Below are 19205 nucleotides of genomic sequence, written 5' to 3'. Positions count from 1 at the left end.
TAAATGGTGCCTTTGCAAACGCCAGCCCATATTGTGTCGAGCAGCACTGCGCCTCCGTATTTCAGCTTCCTAATATTTAAGATTTCCCCTATGGAAAATAGTATCTAGAACAGGCAAGTTTTCCACAAATAATTTGGAGTTACATTCCACAGGAAAATCCATGAATATGTGAATCAGTGAACACTGAAACGCCACCAGATGGGTGATGGTCTCTTGTTAACTCTCTACCCAATGAGCCTTAGATCAAGATATGTTGTGCCATGGTATTCTGTGTCACTGTTGGCTTAAATGTTCATAGTTAAGTCTTATGAGTCAAATATTTTACAAAGTTAGGCAATTTAAATTTGAAAGGTCCTTCACAGGTCAGAAGTAATCCTAACCTCTGACCTTTTGAATAGTGTGAGACATCACAACCAGAAGGTCCTAATGTGTTCTGTTGGATGTTTTGGTGACAGATCGACGCAATAAATGTGAAGATAAAGGACAAGGATTAAAGGCCTCTTTGACAAATAAAAATTATATACAGTGTATATATATATATATATATATATATATATATATATATATATATATATACTGTATAATTGTGGGGTAAAGGTCCGAGGTAAATAAATGGTTTACATTAAAGCATATTCATGTGTTAGAGTGGTCTAGTCAAAGTCTGGACAGTCTACAGTAAATGCAACAAAGCAATAGTTTTAATGTCTCTTCAGCCAGTCTGACTGAAATTGAGAGTTTTTGGAAAGAAAAATGGGCTCAAGTTTTCAAAGCTGATAGAGACATACCCAGAAAGACTTGCAGCAACTCAAGAACTTGGCATACGCGCATGACACTTTGAAGATTTTTCTTTCTAAATAATAATAATAAAAAAACTTACATGTTCAAATTACGCACATTCTGTGTTCATGCATCGTTTAAATTCTAACTAAAAGACACCGACGTGGTTCTAACTTGACCAAAATGTGAGACATTTGAACGGGAGTGAATACTTTTGCTGAACACTGCCTGGCTTCAGGATGACACGTTTAATCTGAGGCTCTCATAAACTCCCTCAGATCATAAATATACAAACTCTGATCTGTGAAAACCCACCACGGACGGTTGTTGGGATCTTTTTTTTTTTGATGTGCTAAACTTTTAATTTCAAAAAGTAAGTTAGTCTCTGCAGAAATCAAGGGGGGGGAAAAAATCTCCCCATCAAGTGTGAAGTGGTTCTGTGTTGCTTTTAAATGAAGCAAGCTGATTTCAAAGTAAATTTCTAAATAGGAAAATATGCATATCACACGTTCACTTTTCTAAATGCAGCTGCTAGATCCCTGATTTAGTGATTCACTAATGGATTTAAATGCAGGATGTAAAAAATATTATATAAAACACTACAGGAAGATCAAAGGGAGCTTTTAAAAAGCTATAACGTCGGATGCATGTACAGTAAGCAGCTGGAGGCCAGGAAAGTAGAAAATAAAAAATATCAGACATTTAACATCCCTCCGATGATTCCCAAATGTTCAAAACATCTTTGCTGTTTAACATGTTTAGCATTTTAACTTCAAAAATCCCCCGGCGCCTCTCACATCGGCCCCGGGACCTTCAAGCAAAAAAAAAAAAAAAAAAAGTAAAAATAAATTGTATTGATCGCAAAAGTGAGAGCACTTGCTGAAGATAAATACAAGAGAAAAAGAAAAGGAGATGAGAGGAAAGAAAATCAGGAGATATACACTGCATAAAACGGAGACGGAAAAAAGAGAGAGAGAGACGGAGACAGGCCAAATAAACCAGGGGCGATTTTTAGTATCTGGGGCCCTGTTCTGTAAGAAACACAAGAAGGGAAGGGAGGGAGGAAAAGAGAGGAGAAAAGTGGAGAAGAGCAAAAACATCTTTGGGACTGTGTACAAAGAGAATGAAAACACACACACACCCGAAGGCCGGGGTCACAGTCTGAACGCTGGAGCGGCGCAGCGAGCCCGGCGGCTACGCAGGAACACCTCGCTCTGCCTTTAATATCGCCTGCCCACCGCACAGATTTCAAAACAGATAGTCCAAAACAAAGTACAAAAAAGAGAAAAAGAAAAAAAAAATAAAGGGAAAAAATCAACGCCCCCAAACTCGCTCACACGCCGTTCTCAAACAGCCTCCACCGTGTACATAAACTCCACGGCCCCCATGCAGATGTAGCGCAGCCTTGTTAGGTCGGGCTCAGAGGGTGGGAATGGGTAAATTCAACAACAATTGCAGCCTCTGGGGATCCGCCGCACAATCTCACAGACACGCTAAACTCTCTCTCTCTCTCTCTCTCTCTCTCTCATATCACGCTCGCCCCCGTCTCGATCGCCCCTCTGTACGCGCACGCGGTTAGAGAGCAAGAAGTGAAAGGTAAGCTTTTCTTACAGCTTCATGCATAATTCTGCCTCACGGTGCCAAGCCAGTGTGCTGTGATGTGTGTGTGTTTCTCTTCTTCTTCTTGTTTTCGTTGTTGTGTGTGTTTATTTTTGTGTTTTTAAGGCCACAAGTTACGGCGATGACGAGATGCTCGAGTTGGAGTCCGGGCAACAAGCTTTGCTTTCAATCAGGACATTTATGAGGGGTTGAATCATTTATGTACCCGGCGTCCCGAGCGCACGACAGATCCCTTGGAAACACAAATTATCATGTAGACTCGCAACAAACACTGTGTAATTACATCACGGCCTGTCAAGAGGCATTAAGGAATCTTCTCCCTTATCTCCAAAGTAATGAGACGCTAATGCAGCTATATGACACAGTCGCTGGCATTTTAAAAAAAATAAAATAAAAAACATATAAAAGTCGCCCAGATCCACTGCCACCAAGTAATTACAAAACACCACCGTTTTGGCTGCTTTAATTTCTATTAAGGACTATTAGCAACAAATGTCTTTGTAGCAACTTTTTCTGGTTGACCTGTGCCTTACTTTGTGTGTTTCTAAGTGCTTTTCGAACTCTACAATGCCTTGCTAAAGTATTTACTATGTCTGTTTACCTTTATCTTATTGGAGTTTTTTCTGTGATAAACCAACACGAAGGTCATAATTGTGAAGTAGGAGGAAAGGAAAGTAGCTTTCAAAACTTTTTACCCTGTTTTTGCATTCAGATTATTTACTTTGATACAACTAAAAAAAAATCAGTACATCTAATTACTCTACTACTAATTTAGTAGAGTCCAACAATAAAAGGCCTCATAGGTGTGTTAGGCCTTGTACACTTAATAAAAACTAATATCGCTGCCATTTTGTTTTAAAATATTAAAATTGTACATGAGAAAGGTTTCAAATGTTTTCACACACATGAACCCGCACAAATCCGACCCTGGGCGTTGTTTTAAACATGCCAAACCCATAGGGGGCGGTGTAGCCCAAAGCTAAAACCTATATCGGCCAATCAGAATGCTTCAAAACAACCACAACTTCCTGTTAGGAATTAAACACGGTGCTAGAAGGTTCATATGTAAAGACAGTTATACAATAGGCATAACTACTTTTAAATATCCTATTAGAATACAACATTAATAAAACACAAGACAATGTTGATTGGGAATTATGTCAAAACAAGTATGTGGATATGCTGGCGCATCATTTGCTGCAGGCCTGTAATGCACAGGGCCCTAAACCTCTGTTTTCTCATGTGCACATGCAAATGCAAATAGAGTTTTCTAAAATATCCACTTTAGTTGGAGTTTTTATAAATAATCATTTGTAGTGATATTAAATTGAGTTTCTGTGTGGATGAAATGCTGAAACGCATAAAAATTTGTCTTCCAAGATATTCGTCTACACTTGCCTAGACGTCTGTGTCTACTGTACACCCGAGATGGCGTTAGGATACGAGCAAAACAGCAGCATCAGGACCGAGAGGAACCCCACAAAGGTCAGAAATGAAGTTTAGGGAAAAGTTATGGCAAACTTTGAGAATCACCCCGTTCAACCCATCGTTAAAAAATATGAAAGAGCCCAAATTTACCAAGACCCTGCTGTCCAACTGAACTGGAACATGCTCGAGCTTATTCTGGCTGAACTTGAACTAGGACACAAAGAAGAATAGGCAAACATTTCAGTGCTTGGATGTGCAAAGCTTGCAGAGCTGTAATTGCAATGAACAGTAGCAATAATGGCTGTTTCCTCACGGGGCCAAACACATGCACACCACACTTCTCATAAAATCCAAATAAAATTGAATACGGCGAAAAGTTGAAAGGGAATGCATATGCTTTCAAAGCACTCCAAGTTGCTTTTAAAATGCAAAGCTAAACAGGTAGAAATGGGATGGTGTTCTTGCATAGTTTAGCACTATGGTTGATCCATCAGGCGTCTATTCACAGAGATCTCTTTAGGAGCAGACTGCTCAGGACTGTTTGCCTTCGCCTTGTAAATGTGAGAGAAATTGGGAGGGCCTTAGGCCTTAATGGCACTGACCCTCCCCACCAACCTACCCCTGGCCTGCTATCCTTAAATCTGCAGGGAATAAAGAGTGCTGTTAAACCAAACTGGAAGACAAATAGTTTTGTTCAATGGGAAGCCGCCTCCATAAATCCCCACTTAATACGGCGGAGGAAGGATGAAGCAGAAACAGGTGAATTCGCTGCATTGAGGGAAGCCATTCATTACTTCTCTGGAGAAGTGGAGAGCAGGAGAAAAGGCCAGGATGATGAACAAATGGATGTACGAGAGGAGAGAGGAGAGGACAGGTGCTGTTATTCCAAAATGCAGGCCGCCAATGGTTGATGGTGTTCAAGCACGGAAATCTGATGAAATTTTGTACATTATCGGATGGATGAAGATGTGTGTCTTAACTCATACAACCTCATGAGTATGACAACGTATTAGGGTGATTGTAGATAGAAACAAAAGGACTAAATTTCCACCAAAAAACTGAAATCTTCTAGAAAAAACATGGAACTTTGAGTTAGAAAAGTCCAGTTTTCAACTTTTGAAACTCGAAAATGTCCAAGTTTTTTTTCTTGAAAATTTCTGAGATTGATCTCAATTTGTTGGCTATCTCCAACAAATTTTCCACTTCTCAAACTCAGAAATTTTCTTTATTTCTATAAAAATTCTGAGATCAATCTCAAAATTTTAGTTTTCTCTAAGAAATTTTCAACTTTTCAAAATTAGCAATGTCCCTGTTTTTTCTAGAAAATGTCTCCAAATTTTTGAATTTTTTTGGTAGAAATTTACCCTTTATTTGTGTGCTATTGTGGAGAGTTTGACACGTCTAAAGTAAAACAAATAATGCACAAACTCAGCTGCTATCTTCATCTCTTGATAGTAAGAGATATTTTGTCCTAACTGGTTTCCACAGAACATGATCATGCTACACAAGCAATGATTAATTCTTGTTATGTTATTCCATAACCTTTCCATTTTATCTACAGAGTGTGCAAATGTGAACATTCTGAGCGTCAACGTACTGCTGAAATGTTTATTACCATGTGGGTGTGTCTTCTGTGGCAGCCATCTTGGTGTTCAACTAAGGAGGATGAAAATTTTAATCAGATAAACACTCCATGTTCCTCGTTCTTATTTTTGTGTTTTTCAGTTGCTGCTCAGCAGTTTGACCAAAGCTGACTGACCAGGACTACAGTGAGTCTGTCAAGAAGCGGCTTCGTTATGCACCAGAGCGTGAGGCAGGCATCCCAAGGAGCCAAGGAGACCCAAACCCAAGTCAACCAAACCAGAGTCAAGCTTAAATTAACCCAACTCACAGTTTCCTGTCCTGGTTCAGAAAGTACAAGTCTTAACCTCATGGACGCTGTTCTTCCACGGACAATAGACTGTTGTTCACACAGTCATAAACGAGTCAGATATTTTTAAAAACACAATCCAACGTGTATTCAACGTTTAAGTCACCGACCTCTTTTTGGATAAGTTAAATGTCAGGCTTCAACATGGATTCAATATTTCTGCCTAACCATGTTTCGATGACTCATATTTTCATATTTTTTTATTAGGACTAGAGGATATAGAAACATAAGCCTGCAGTGGTCAAGAAACAAGCATTTGTTTCCCTCCTGATGATGCTAGCTAACATGCTAGGCTAATGTTAGCATATGTACTCTGTTTTAATAATTGATCATTATTAAAACATGTGCAAACTTACAGATTAAGTTGTTCTCCTACTGAAATTTGACAGTATGGAGACACAAAGTTATTAGAATTGGATACTTAAGCTTAATATTTTTTGTAAATGTTAAAAATAATTAGGATTAGGGTGTAATAGGAAAACAGAATTGTTAAATCAACTCTGTGTTTAATTTGGTATTCAAAAACCTCTGATGAGCTGCTTTTAATTACTGAAAATTGATAGGGTGAAAAATAAATCTCATCAAATTTCTAATCAAACAAAATAGGAAGTGCTATTTGTGATGCTCAAGTGCATCATATCCCACTTGAGCATCAAGTGGGATGTGATGCAGGTATCTTAACAGCGAACGAATAAGTTCAGTTTTTTCCGATGCAACCCAAATTTATTTCAGTTTAACATCTGCACAGTTAAAATGATAAAACTACAGCAAACATGAACAGATTGTTATTAAGCATCAACAGCACTCAGTTTGTGAACATCGCCGGCTGGTAAATCAAGTGCATCCATTCAGAGGATAACATGGCATGTAATGTCTCACCTGTCAGAGCTGCAGTCTGCAGCTTATATACCAGCTTGCATCGTCTCCTGATTACATGAGGCAAAAATTTAATGTAAGCCTCGAAACTCCAATCACGAGTCCAAGTCACGTCTGAAGTCTTTATTTTTGAGACTGTGGGTCAGTGAGTACAGCGAATCCAAAGTTGTTAGTCTGATTTCAACTTTCTCTTGCTGCATGTCGGTAAGCTCCTGGGCAAGGTGCTGATCTGTGTATCGATGCATGAATGAATGGACTTTAGAGAGTGAGATTGCTAATGTGGCTACAGTGTTGTCAGGATGACTAGAAAAGTGCATTCAGCCAATCTGCCATTTGCTTGAGTACAGCTTAAGTCTGAAACTCAAGAACTCAACCAACTGAGCTATATTTTGTAGATGTGATCATTTGTTTTAGAGTATAGATGTCTGCGATACTGTATATTTTGGTATCGATCTAATACCAAGTAAAAAAAAAAGGGTCAGTATCACCAATACCGATGCTTTTTATTGAAGTTTGATATCATAAAACGTCTGACATTTGGGTATTTTTTCAGTTTTTTCCATTAGAAAACAGAATTTGTAGAAAGTTTATAGGTGTCCACAAAATACTTTAATATATTAACTTAAACTGTAACAATTGAAAAGAAAATAACGTTCAAAAAATATATTTTTGAGGTAGAACAGCTACAATACAAACATTTTAAAAAGTTGAAGAGGGAAGCTTAAGTATTGATCTTATCACACTAGTAAGCTAGTAATCCGATAATGATACTGACTTGGTATCGACATTATCCATATTTCAGACCAATCCGTCCACTACCATTAAAAACCTCAAATGTTGATATAGTCCTTAAATCAACCTAAAACTGCCAAAACATTAATTTTGTTTTATCAGATTACACTCCAAATCATAGATTTATGAAGATTACAGTATAGTCAGTAAAGTTTTCTTTTTTCCTTTGAAAAGACTACGATATCTCACTGAGAACAAACCAATAAAACCTAAGTCAGTATTCAAAGGACATGGTAATGATCCGCGACAGACACATTTGGCATGCGTAATAACAGCTGTCTATGACAAATTTAAATTCCTTCACAATTATCAAAGACCTAAGAAGTGATTTGAGCCTGGTAATGTAGCGCACGGACACGTAACTGCGGAACGAAGATGTTCCCTCACAGATGAGGCGCTAGGAGACCGAACAAGAGTCTGTGAAGGGTAAGGCAAGTGAAGGGAAAGCATTTTGCAGGGCAGGATGTTGGACAAACTGTGGTCTGAGCACGAGAAACCGGTGTGAGGAGTGAGCCATGAGTGAGTTATATTTAAACCATTAGGCTGCTTATTCGCTCAGTACAAATGCAAATGAACAGGCATCATCATCATGGCCTCTTCCCTGGAAATCGACTCCCTCTGTAATACCTCGGCAGAAGTGGACCGGTCATGAACCCTCCTCCTCTGCAGTGCCAGCTAGCCCTCAAATGGCCTACATCGACAGCTCGATGCACACACGCACGTTCACCCCCACGCGCGCGCACGCGCACACACACACGCGAAGTGCCCCTTCTTTCCTAGGCACCCGCCCAAATCAGAGATCAAAGGCTGGATTTGTAAAGCTAATGGCTGCTGTGCTGCAGCCAGGGACAGGGAATGAAGGAAAAGAGGGAATGAGGGAAAAGCAGACAGCAGAGGCAGAGTGACACGGAAGTGCAGAGAGAGGAAAGAAGAAATTTTAAAAAAAACGGTGTTTTTAACATGCAAAAAGACTTAACACCATGTCGCGTGTGGATGTGCGCCGCAAATGCCGTGCTATTTAAAACTAAAGGCAAGGCGGAATATAGTGGGAGGTATCTCCAAAACACCTAGACAAAACGCCACACTGAGGCGTTCACACTTTTAACTTTTGCTTGGTGCAGTTTTTACTTTTCGGCAAAGTGACGAGAAACACGTCCACAGATGGTGACTATCTCTCGCTCGTCACTGTGTGGGATTGCGGGATTGATGGTGTTGAAACAGACCTTTCTCTTTGTCTCACACATGGCGCAAGTGCTGCTGCTATTCCCCACGGTGCACTGAGGGGCCATTGAGACAAATGGCACGAGTACAAAAAAACAGGAGTGGAGAAAAAAAAAAAAAAAAGAATAAAGAAAGGGAGGAAAGCGGAAAGAAAATGTGTCTTTCCCTTTCAAAAGAGCGAAATCACACGCATTCAGTCTGCCAGTTCGTATTGTCCTAACATTTATAGTGCTTTAAGCTTGTCAGTAGTGCTCCGTCACTCCCACTCATTACATTGAAATCCTTGCTGTCACGAAGGAAAAGAAAAGAAAAACAAAGCCCCCTTTTTTTTATCGTTCGCAGTGGTTTGGTGATCACCGGAACATATTAAGGAGCAAATTTCAAAGCTACATTTAAAACTCCACAAAATGTTCACCGAATCTCATATATTTCCTGTCAGGTCTTTGTGTTTTTTATTGTTTCTAGTTCGCTCAATTAGAAGCCATTTTGGTTAGTAGCTTCTCCCTGGCAGAGACGTTAAGGAGGGGGGGGGGGAAGCAACTCTTGCATATATTAGCAGTGGAACCAGGCCAAAATGCTAGATTTCTCCTGATGACATCGACACTGTGACTTCATTATCATGATAATAAACAAGCAAAATGAGCAAAAAACAAAAAAATTTAAATAAAATCGTCTGAGCGGCGAAAACATGTCAGTTGCTGGTTAACGCCTGTGCCGTAAAGTCGACGTCTCATTCAGCGTTTTAATCAAGTTCGTTTGTTCGATTTTGACAGCGAACAAACGGCATTTCGGAATATTTTTTTTTTATGCCATTAAGCTTTTTACGGGTTCCCTGGGATGAAGACAGTCTTTGAGAGCACCACCCTCTTCCTTCCCGCCAATCCTCGAGACTCCATCATTCATCATGATAGGGGTGCAGAAGGCCCCTGCATATCCCCGTGAGAGAGCAAGAAAGAGAGAGAGAGGCTGAGGAAGAGGATGATGCGGAGGGATGAGGGCCAAAACCACATCTCTTTGTCAGATGACAAAAGCTTGCCGACGCAACAATAGCTATCAGTCACTGCCGGAGCCTGTCGGATTACGGGGATCACTATACAGCCGCTGTGGTATGTGTAGGTGTCTGTTTAAGGGGCGTGGACGGTTCTGGATTTTAGAGGTGTCGCAACAATTGGAGGAGGGGGGAAGAGGAGAGAGGAAAGTGGGTCTTGCAACAGAGCTAGTAATGGTTACAACCTGCTTTGCTCCTCCACACACTCGGCATGTGCAATCGGCAGAAGATCAGCAGCGTATTACTTATGAAGTAAAGGTTTCCTAAAAGGAGAAACCACTACCGGGGATGACACTGAGCCACGAGAGACTGAGGGAAGGTAATCTGTTCTTATAGAGCCTTGCAAAGGTAGTCAGGCCTTCACGATCCAGCCATACAAGAAATAAAAAGAGAAAGGCACAAACCTTAGCAAGACGTAGCTGTTCACCTAAAGTTATAGGAAAACACGAGCAAGAAGATAGTTAGTCAGAAAACCAGCCTACTGGGATTCTGGTGGGAGAATCTTTTGACTTGACAACCATTAGCTCCTTTACTTTACAGATGAGGGGGGAAATCAGGAAAGCAATTATTGAAAAAGGCCATAAGAAGTCCCAAAAAAACCCTGATCATCAGATCACTTCCCAGTCTCAAAAGGGAGTCATTTCGTCAGATTGGATATTAGACAGCCATATTTGTTCTTATCAAAAGTGAAACCCGCCAATCAGAGAATCATTCAGCTTGGAGAATTTGAGCCTTGATCATCATCAGGTGAGCCAGCAAATGTGAGGAGCAAGGTCCTCCAGTTCAGTGATGTCAAAATGTAGGTTTTTCTTATCTTCTTGCGACTAGCCAAGCAAACGTCTGCTTATGACATTATGCTATGAGGTAATATTTTGTTGTTCGGATGTGATAAAGACGGTGAAAAAAGGCATTGACAGTGACCTCCAGTTCAACTATCAAAGGTCAGAGTTCACGTTCCTTAGAGCTCCTGAGCCTGAGTGGAGGGGTGGGATCATAGAAAAAAAAAAAGGAAAAAAAAAATCAATTCATGGCCAGTGGCGAGTCTCCTTCTCAATCAGCCACCATGTCAGCTGCTCCAGATGGCCACCGGGTAAGATGGCTGTCAAGCCATCAGTATCATCATTACCCATAAGGGCCGCTTCGGCCAAAAGGTCAAGGGGTGATCTCTGCAGATTTGTCAACCTGAAACACCAGAGATCCACAGAATATTTGTGTCACTGTCCATTTTGTTTTTCTTCTCTCTTTTTTTCTGGATTTTGTCCGTTTTTATGCGGTGCGTATCCTTTCTGTGCGGCCGGATGCTTGGTGGCTCTTTCAGGAACAGTGACCTGACTGGCTGCCGGGAGCTCAGCGCGTCTTTGAAGAGAAGATGACCTGTGTGAACTCAGCAGGAAAATCAGCCTGATGAATCTTATTGTCCAGGGGTCACGACAGGGTCGGGGGTTCACAGAGAGGAGTCCTGTCTGACCTTTGACACTGTATCTCACTGATAACCTAGCTGTGGAATGAGTAAAAGAGAAAAAGTAACAGGGGGGGCTTTTTTGCCTCTGTAGTATTGACTGCTTTAGCTGCTTTAGTCGCATCTTTCTCTTCTCATCCTTCTCTCCAGGGACAATCAAACATTGTATGACTTGAGTTGCTCCCTTTTGCACATGAAACTCACTATATGCCAAGACTAAGACGAGAATGTATATTGACCATAATTAGTTTGTATTTCTTTATCGTACTACCTACTAGTGCTTTCTACTGTTAGCTTAATTGTTAGAGGCTAATTAAGGAAGCTGTGTCAGTCACTTAAATTGTGCAAAAAAATGTAAACAAGTATATATTTTCCATATATTTTCTTTCCTTCCTCCTGGCAGTGGAGGAAGTGAAGAAAGCCATTCAGTCCATGTTCGCCATGCTTCCAAACACTGAGCGGTTAAAGTAGGTGCAAGAAGACTGTTTTAGACATTACGGAAAGCTTCATCGAGCCAAACGTAGACATCGAGTAAAATCACATCCAACCATTTAAAACTTCAACAAGAGACCACGCCTCCAGCAAGCAATCATTTCTCAAAAGCCAAGAGTTAAGACTCTCTGTACAAAGCAAAGCGTACAGAGTCTGAACAAAGGGCTGGGTTTTTTTATACAGGCTGCAGAAAACATAGAACAGACTAAAATTATGTAGTTTGACTACTCCAGTATTTTAGTTGGCCTTGTGTAAATTTCCTCAATAGTGGTAAAGATGTGGCAAACACACTAATTACACATACAATTATTATGCCTGATCAGTGCAATATTATATCACCACCATCTACAACAGTGTCTATGACTTTCGTTTCCAAACAAGACCTGACTTGTTGAAGCAATGACCAACTCCAATGACTCCCTATAGGTATGCTGTCAAATCTGGCACCAGGATGTTCAGAAAAAGTATTTTAAGTTGTGAAGTGGGGCCTGCTTGGGTTGGATCTGTCCAGCATGTCCCACAGATCCTGGCCTGGATTGAGCTCTTGGGAATTTGCTACCAAGTCAACACCAGAAATCCTTCTCAAATCAAGAGTAAGCAGTCGGTGAATGCCTCTCCACGAAAGGTTGTGTACAGTCCACAACACCTAGATAAGTGTTCCATGTCATGCATCAGGACCCAAGGTTTCCCAAGGTAACTTTGTGCAAAGCAACATATAGCCTCTGCTGCCTTACCTTCTTCTCATCGTAGTGCTTCCCAGTTGAGTAACAAACATGCAGTGTGACATAAAAAAAAAAACACTAACTGGACTGTTATTGTCTTACCTCCCAGTTCTGATGTCTTATGTGTCGTTTGTTGGTTCTTTTGAATGTGACAAGACGTCATCAGTGTCACCATGATACATCTGCATGTACGGAGCTCCATAAGCGACAAGAGAAAGTAGTTCTGACACATTTCACTTGGAACCAGCATGAACTTTATGGAGAAATATTATTTGCAGTCACTCTGTCTCTTCCGACCCTGACAATGTGTGATACATCACTGAAATTAGCACAAGTACGAGAAAGCAGAATTCTTCTGAAGTGATAAAGTTCTGATTTTAGCTTTGAAACACAGACACGATATTAAAGACGCTACAAACAAAGGTAGAAGCACCTTTGACAGACAGCTATAATGATATATTCTTAGTTTCCTTTACCGCATTCAGGAGATTAGACACATTAAGCGATCAAGAGCATGTTTTTAAGACTGCTGTCTGTTTATCGCTTTCCCTGGTCAAAGACTACCAGTGTGTGTACGTAAACATAATGCGGTGCGTTCCTCACACACACGCGGTGTTGGCTGTACGGGAAAACAGCATTCGTGTAGGAGGCTGTGCAGTTGCAGTATGTCTGATGGAGCCACAATCTGACACGACCCTCTAAACAACAGATGCAGCCGCTCACACTCTGGCAAATTCATGCACAATGAAATGCGCCTGCTTCCCACTCCGTACAGCAGAAGTTAAAACACATTCGCGAAAAAAAGAAGACGGAAAAAAAAAAAAAAATCAGCGCACGCACACGCTAAATCCGCACGGCGACTGTGACCTTGCCTTGCCAGTGGCATCCACCTACGCGACAATCTGTGTGACAGAAATAAAGAAAATAAAAGACGAGATCCTCATTCTTCTGGAACTGGCATTTCTGTTTGGATTCCTTCTTGGCAGCGTTGCAATCTGTCGTTTAGCAACTGCTAAACCGAAACAGAAATCTCCTTCATGTAAGCTGATAGTAGACGTGGAAAGGGCAGTGGATGTACTCGAAAGAAGGGCTAAACGGCTCCGCGTGAAATGGTTTCTCGAATCTGTAATTCATACTGTTTTGCTTATTTTGAGAATTTAGGGAAGTTGATAAGAGAATACTTTTCGTTTTGCTCCACCTTTAGATGTCGTGGATATTAGTAAAAGTGCCTTTGTGGAGAACAGAGTGCAGCTTTCAGAGGATTACAACTTGATTTAGGATATCGGGTGAAACTGGAATGCAAGAGCTTGCACTTTTTTTGCCATTTCTTCTCAAAGGATAAATAGTAACAGTAGGAAAATGTTCTAGTTATTAGTGTGGTATGTTGGATTTTAGTGCCCAGTTACAGACTAAAAACAAAAAAATAAATACAAAAATATTACCAAATGGAATTGTTGAGACCAACCAATAATAAAGCCCTCAACAAAAATCACACTTAGTCATTTTATTATTATTATTATTATTTCACATTGTAAGTAGTTTGTTATTGTTGCACAAATTTGGAAAAAAAACACCACAGAGGGTTTTATTGAAATAAACAGAATTCATCAATCCACGTCTTCCCATGCAATGAAAATATCAAGGTGAAATCAAAAGAAAAACAGGCAAATTGTATGTGTAAAAAAAACCCCGGGAAGGATGGGGGGGAAGGGGGAACAGAAGGGGAGCTTACAGGCAACAAGAGGAAAGAAATACAAACTGTTGAACTACATATGTCTCTCAGACAGCACCTATAGCCTGCTTTGCCAACAAGGAAAACAAGGAAAGAGCAACTAGACAGAGAGTTGGGGGGAAATGGGGTGAGGGGTTGTATTTTCCCCCCAACAGAGGGGTGGAAGGGCGGGGTAGTGTTGAGGTTTGGGGGGGTTAGGGATGTAGGGGGGGGTGTTCTGCTGTGCCATGTTATTGAAATCTTCAAGTCCTGAAGCACTGTGCTGTACTTCTCATTAACCGGCGCAACGTTTGCCGGGGTGTCTCTTTCCTCTTTAATAATAAAACAGCGCTCCCCTCTTTTCTGCCGACTTAAAGGATTTCCTAATTTAATCAAGGCAGGCAGAAGCAATAACAACAAAAGCATCAACAATGGTAACATGGCCTCTAGTGTCTTGTTGTACTTTTGCAGAGAAGGGAATGTGCCTGGATTGGGGGAGAAGGGGGGGGGTCATGTGTGTTTATGCCTGTGTTTTCAGGATTGGGGAAGGTGGTGGAGGAGGTGGTGGTGGGTGGGAACGAAAAAAACAAGAGAGGAGCATTTAGTTCACTTTCTTCTAACAATCTTGGCTGCCAATCCATCTGCTGCTAACTGGGAGTGTTTGTTCGAGTGGGACAAAGGGGTAATAATTAGCCACTGGGAAGGCACCAGAAGAGGGAGGAAGCTCCTCGGTGACCAGTGGGTGACCCGTGCAGCACACCCCGGCCTCAGCGTACACAGGCAACCTGACCTGACTCTCACCCCGAATATCAGTCCAGCACCCCCCTGCATGCCGCCCCTTGGCCCCCCACTGGACACACACAGAAACACGCAAACACACCACACAGGGACGCAAATAGACAGCAGAGTTTCTTCGGTCTGCTGACCTCATCATCACCCTCTCATAGTCCAGCTGGCCTCTCTTTCACCCCCTGACCCCGAGATCACCCCAGACGGCCCCCTGAGAGGCAGAGAGGCCGGGGTCATAGGTGGATAGAGACAGTGGCCTGTTGCTTGTGTTCATACCTCCTTTTATTTTATTTTTTTTTACACTTTGTAATGTTATATACCACAAGTGTCAATGTATTGTAGTGGGATTTATGTGACAGAAAAACGCAGAGTAGTGTATAATAAAGTAGAAGGAAGACGCAACAGGATTACATTTATTTTTTTTATAGAAAATATTTACATTCAATTGATGGGAATTAAACAGGGTTGAGCATCTTTGCTTTATGTATTTTATGTTGCATATCACACTAAATAAAACCCAACACTTCAATGTATTGTGTTGAGATATATAGCAGACAAACAAAAAGTGGAACATGGCGAAGATTGAAGGAAAAGTGTTTTTCGGTTTTCGAAATAAACATCAGAAATGCCCCTAAATAAAATCTTGTACTACCAATGACATTCAGAAATCTAATTATGCAAATATGTACAGTTGTGTGAAATGATATTTTCAAGGCCTGTCATCTACATTAAGCTTTCCGATACCAAACACTGGACATGAAAGTAAGTTTCATTTACTTAACTTAGTTTAAGGGTTTTGAATGATGCTTTGCTTAAAATCAGTGAATTTCTTAAAGGAATAGTCCACATGTCCACAGACTCAATGTGTCAGTTCAGTTAGTGCTCCTTAATGTTTTCTATCTTGAAACCGTTTTAGCTAGGGATTCATTTATACATCCAGCCTCTTATTAAAGACAGGCACTGATGTGATAGTATTCTGTCTAAATCATACAATACAGACCAAAAGTTTGAAAAAAAACTAGAATATAAGGGGTATTTTCAGTTGTTTTACACTTTTTTGTTTAGTGCATATTTCCACATGTGTTATTCATAGTTTTGATGCCTTCAGTGTGAATCTACAATGTCAATAGTCATGAAAACAAAGGAAACTCATTGAATTAAAAGGTGTGTCCAAACTTTTGGTCTGTACTGTACTTGAAATCTACCTGATATGTTTACTTGTGTGTTTTACCCAAGTGGACTGAACAGTGTTGAGCGATTATACGAGTGTGACAGCGCGCGCCAAAGGCTCGCTGGCAGCGAGGTTTCTGTCCTGCTGTTTTAACTGCCTTTGTTTACTTCAAGCTATGGAAAAAAACATGTTTTTTCCCAACATTCTTCAAATCCTTAAGTGTATATTTAGCCCACACTGAAGTTATTAAATGGTAACCAAAAAATGCAGTACAATGCACATTTGTTGGCACTCATGGTTAGTTTTTATGAACACCCTTGAAAAGTAGACTTTTCCATGGTGTACCTCGCCTCTTGCCCCATGATAATGGAAAAAAATAATAAAAAATACAAAACTGTATATGGAGCTCAAACACACCATCAATCAACAAGACCAGGATACCAGGACATGGTCTTTGCATCATAAAATATCCTACTGGACGCACAACAAATGGTGTAGAGTTTCAATTTATGACCCAACCTGGACCTGAACCCGACCCGAAATTCAGGTAAGGTTGGGGCAAAATTATTTGTTTGACCGGGCTCGTACTCCGTTTTATAAGCCAATGTAATGAGAATGAGCATAAAGTGCTGTTAATCTACTTCTTGTAGTCTAAATAGACGACTTGGCAGCTTACCCTGTTGAGTGATGAAAGAAAGAAAGGTGCCGGCGTTCATTAGGCTGTAACAAGCACAGCAAACTGCATAATAAATTGTCACACACCTCTGTCTCCATCAACCACAAATCCCAGATCTGCACTTGACTCACCCTGAGGTTACAACAAGTGACAAAATGGAGCTGAAAGATGCTAAACAAAAGCTAAAGACGGTAGAAGTTGGACTGTATACTCAAATTGTGGTTTAAAAAAAAAACAAAACAGTAAAAGTTTAATTAAAATACAAATGATCAGAGCCACAGACATGGAGAAGCTAACTTTCATCCCAGCTGCTGTGACCAGAGCAGGGCTTGGCGATCATAACAGAACCACATCATCTGCAAAAAGTAAAGATCTTAGTGTTTTATAATGCACACACGGTTCTTGGTTTAGCTGTTTAAAGATTGCATAGTTTCCATTTAAGTTTAAAAAACAATTTTCTTGACATCAACAGTATTTGCCACAAGAAGATCAACCTTTGTTAAAAAAAAAGGTCAAATATAAAAAGAAATGCTGTGAAATGACTCAGTCTAAACAATCACAAATAAAACCTTCAAATGAGAAAGTGCATTTGAGAAAGTTGGGGGTTTTTGGCGTCGTCTTTGAGCAAACAAAAACTGCATCATACGAAGAGCAGTAAGGTTTGTGTTTATGATACGGACATGCATAAACAACTTTTGTTCTGGGTTTTTGTTTTATATCATACCTTTATTTGCTTGAACGACAGATTCATATGTGTGTTCTTGAGTCTCCTGAGCAGCTAGTTTGGAAATATGTGTTACTGCAAAAATAACCGTCCCTGTTAAACAGCTGCAACAACAGTCCCGGTAACACCAGGTATATATTATACAATGATATTCTAAAGACAAAAAACATCATAGAACGAAGAAGAAGAGGAAAAACAGGGACTTTGCCGTTGTAAAAGGGGGGAAAAATCTCATTTTGTCCTCCAGTCAGGTAAAACACACAGCTAAGAAATGCAGGCAGGCATTATTTTGGAAAGGTAGAATTTTTGTGTACAATATGCAATTGCTCCATCATATTTGAAATGCAAACTGGCTCTTTTGGTGAGAGACTAGTGGGAGTTCGAGGTGCACTGCAATGGCTTCTGGGAGTAGAAAACAAACAGCGCTGTCAAAACAAATGCTTTAATGCCTGCGGAGGCTGTCCTGCACTCTGCAGTTAGCGAGACTGGTCCGTACCAGCCAGCTTAATGGGCTAATACGGAGGAGAGATTTTTTTTTTTTCTCCCCTTCTTGTGCTTTTGTAAGCTGAACTTTACATCAAAGACCCGTGATTAATTACTGATAAAGGGGTTAATAAAACATTAATGCTTTTTGTAATTAACTACAACTCTGAGATACTGTACACCACCCCGCCAAGCCCGCCCCCAACCCCCCTCAAACTCCCATTCTCTCCTCACTCACCCGGAGCTATGTCTTGTCTTCATCTTTTTATGTCACATTCTGCTGCATTGTGCCACATTGCATCTTTTTTTAACCAACCCCTTTTTCTGAGGTTGAAGTGAAATCATTAAAACAGAGTATGGGATGGGCCAGAAGGGAACAAACACAGCCCCGGATTTGTTTATCCTGCTCCAGAGAAGGATGGGGTGGCGGGTTTTTAATTAAGGGCTTTTGAATATTAATTTGGAAGGGTGATGGAGGCTCCTACAAGGTCAAGATAAAAAACAAGAGCTTCATCACGCTGACTTTCACGAGAACCGAGCCTCCAGAAAACAAAACACTCTCGTTAATTGTCTGGCGTGGGCCGGCGAGAGGGGTTCGCACAAAAAAAAAAAAGGCAGCATTGCATCAGCGGCACAAGGGGATTCTCACTGTGTTCTTCTACCTGAGTCAGGAAAACAATAAAGATTTTTTTTTGTTTTGTTTTTGTGAATGCATTTTTACAGAAAGATATATATTTGTGAGTTACGCAAGATGGGATAATAAGACGAGTTCTGTTATTCTACTTAAACTTATAGGGGCTGGAGAGGTTTGGGAATGCTCCTTTATAAGTCCTATTATCTGTCCTGAGCACACGATATGCAAAACAAAAAACTGTTATAATGTTAAATAAAAAGTTGCTCCGGTTATTTTCTCCCCAGCTAGTTTTTGACCAGAAACCCTTTTTTAATTCAAGTTGGATGTTAAACTGTAGAAATTTGGTAGTTTTCAAATTGAGACTTTCTAAAAATCTGATGTACATTTAAAATATCAATATTTGCTATAGTATATCCACACGCTGTGCACCAACTGTTGAATGGTCTGTATGAAACGCCCCGTGACAGACCCTGCAAGAAATGCTGCTACCAAAAAACGTCGCTCAAAATCATCAAAAGACATCATCCCCTAGTTTACATAATGATCAAAACCTATGAATTCATTTCAATTTTTTAATAGAATTGGTCAGCAACAGCATTTTTGATGACTTTTTACTTTTAGTTTGCATTATTTTGCAAATTGAAGAGTGTTT

At 40.4% G+C, this 19205-nt stretch overlaps 1 long non-coding RNA gene across 1 annotated transcript; it reads left to right on the top strand.

The window, feature by feature from the left end:
* Positions 1-1445: 1445 nt before the first annotated feature.
* On the top strand, positions 1446-6110 carry LOC116716223 (uncharacterized). Its single transcript, XR_004338415.1, has 2 exons — positions 1446-2373; positions 5551-6110. It is a non-coding gene; the product is annotated as an uncharacterized LOC116716223 (long non-coding RNA).
* Positions 6111-19205: the final 13095 nt, after the last annotated feature.

The sequence above is a fragment of the Xiphophorus hellerii genome, chromosome 3 (assembly GCF_003331165.1).
Source record: "Xiphophorus hellerii strain 12219 chromosome 3, Xiphophorus_hellerii-4.1, whole genome shotgun sequence".
NCBI classification, from domain to species: Eukaryota; Metazoa; Chordata; class Actinopteri; order Cyprinodontiformes; family Poeciliidae; genus Xiphophorus; species Xiphophorus hellerii.
The sequence above is the reverse complement of the archived record's forward strand: the minus strand, read 5'-3'. Positions and strand labels throughout refer to the sequence as shown.